Raw genomic sequence first — 2,903 nt, 5'->3', positions numbered from 1 at the left:
TGTGTGTGTGTGTGTGTGTGTGTGTGTGTGTGTGTGTGTGTGTGTGTGTGTGTGTGTACTTCGAGATTTCTAGCTATATTTATCATAATCGGATTATAGAGATATATCATTGGAAAACGAAAAAAGAAACGGGATATATGAATATATATTTGTTAATAAAAAACATGTTTTTTATTTTTGTATGTTGTATAACTAATTCAAAACTTCACTTTCACTTATTCAGTACATTTACTCATTTTGTTGTGAAAAATTATCAAAAATTTCAAGCAATTTGACTCTCCAGTCTCTAAAATAAAGGCAGCATTCAAGTAAATTCGGATTAAAACAAAAATAAAAAAGAGAAGGATACTTTACATATAATTTTATTCGGCCACTGCGAAGAAATTTATCATTTGTTTATCGCTTTGTTGCAAAGAAAACTTATTCTTGTAGCATTAGTATTTCTCCATACAACGCGTTACATTATGAATATAATACGGTACACTTAGGTGGAAATGCATCTCGAGTAGCCAACACCCGCTGGCTCGCATCCGAAAAACGCCCGATGGACTCTCGGAGACTCTTAAATATCGATCCATGGGAAAATGAATGACTTGTTTCGTGCTTTGGGCGTCAAGGCGAGCTAATTCGTATATTCAATCGTATGCATTAAAGCCGGGCAGCTATTAGGTGCACGTGAAGCAAGCATGATGTAGCAGCCAGCAGCCGCAACCTGAATTCGATCGCTCGATTACACGCAGTTCGGTTGCCTAATATCGTGCCAAAGGTTACAGGTCGTGTATCATGTGACGACCTTGTCCATAATCCCTTTGCCGTGATCATCCAGTAAAGGTCCATCGAATTTCGTATGAGAAAAACGATAATGGGAACCATCTTCAATCAACGAGCGATTCCTGAGGTCCAGACGGGGAATGCCGGTTTAAAATTGCCTGAAATTCTTCTGCGATAGTTTTGCCACAGGCGATTAATTCGCGAATTCCCGCGGTTGCGAAAGTCGCAAGTGGGAGAATATAAAGTCGCGAAGCGCGTGCGAAGGACTCGTTCGAGACACTTGGGTCATTTGAGATAAAATCAAGAGAAAGAAAAAGAATGAAAATGAGAGTGCGAGGCAAACGAATTTTCAAAGTACAATTTTTCATTGATGGCTGAGAAGATGCATGGAATGAGCGCTGTGCGCTTCTCGTGGACAAAGAAAGAATCCATCTTTCTCGGCGGGCACGAGTCATCTATATATATGTAGTTTGTACTAACGAAGATAGTGTCCTTGTCTCATTGTGCTGAGGGAAAGAGATCGCCGGCGAGATCTGAAATCTGAACAGTCTCTTTTGAGATTCTCGCCCGGATAATAGCGACAGAGATGAAAGTGGATTGCAGCGGGGGAAGAAGAGCCGGGTGATATAAGCGGGCAGGATAGGGAAGGGGATACCGATAATTCTCTCATCCTCTCCGCACTGCGTCTAAGTATCTCGAAAAATACCGCAGAATTTCAGACGCGACGTTTGTATTCACGCTTTCACGATTTTTAATGTACTTCGATTGAAAAGACACGCACCATGAATGATGTTTTAAAGAGATGTATATAAATCGGGTTACCAGTCCTAGAGATAACTGATGCAACATCGTCAATAATAATAATATATATATATAATAATGTGATCCGATTCTAAATCCTATAGATCTTCTCAGCTCTTCTCTCTCTCTCTCTCTCTCTCTCTCTCTCTCTCTCTCTCTCTCTCTCTCTCTTTCTCTCTCTCTGTCTCTTTTTCTTCGTTCTCGCTCTCACTGTGGAGACAATCCGGCGATAAATTCAACACAGTCGGATCTCCAGTTTTCCGTTTAGCGTGATGGAAAATTATCCTTCGAGGATCCGGCCATGCTTGCTTGCCGGATTCGAAAACGCTCACGAGTCCGAATCCGGGTCTTAACCAAGCTTGCCAATAATGCAGTTATTCATTGCACTACTTGAAAAATCCTTTTCGTACGATTACGTTTATATATTTGCCGCGCCCTGAAAGCATTGCGCTGCCGTGGTTTTCCGGAAGCGTTTAACTTTTTCCACTGGCGTTTGCCAGTAAAACAAGTCGATACTTGAGCCGTACTGTATCGCGTACTGCAGTTGGATTCATCAGCAACGGTTCGGAATTTATGATTTGCTCCTCGAAGTTTTTGCGCTGTGCTTTTTCCCGCCATTATTCCAATCTTTCCGCTACTTCGCGATACGGCTTGCAATCTTGTACGCGAATAAGGTAATCTCAATCGTGTGGAATCGCAGGCACACGAGAATATAACACGACGAAATATAAGGCAGCTATTTTGACGGAAGTTACAAAGCCCAATACGAGAAGGAAAATGATAGTTAGCTATATCGATGCTGCATTGTGACTTTAGACATTGATATTTTTTTTTCTCTCGCATTTCATATCGTAAGATCATTTTCCTTTGGAATGGTTATATTAAGAATGTGATAGGACAAAATACAGAAAAAATAGCTATTTTGGGAATAAATAAATGAAGCGTAAAAGGGATGGAAATTACCCGTCGCGAATTTTAGCTATTATAATTTATGTTTCTTTGCAATGAAGATAAAAGAGATTCTTATAATATTAAGAAAGTAGACTTGTAAAATTTAAAAAAACATTTTTACAAATAATTATTTAATAATAATTATTATAATTATTTTAGTTATTACTCTATTTTATATATATGAGGATGAAGTTCGATTATTTTTATTTGTTTAGATTGAACTTTTGGGAACTGACCTTTTCCAATTTTATGAATGCAATTAGATGATAGAAATCTACTTTCTGTGTCTCTAGGTTTAAGTAAATTTTAATGTCATATCAAATTTATTTACATAAAATCAAATATAAACATCAAATATCGATTTTAAATTAAAATGTGAC

This window comes from Atta colombica, unplaced genomic scaffold, assembly GCF_001594045.1.
Source record: "Atta colombica isolate Treedump-2 unplaced genomic scaffold, Acol1.0 scaffold38, whole genome shotgun sequence".
Lineage (NCBI taxonomy): Eukaryota > Metazoa > Arthropoda > Insecta > Hymenoptera > Formicidae > Atta > Atta colombica.
This window is presented reverse-complemented; position numbering follows the sequence as displayed.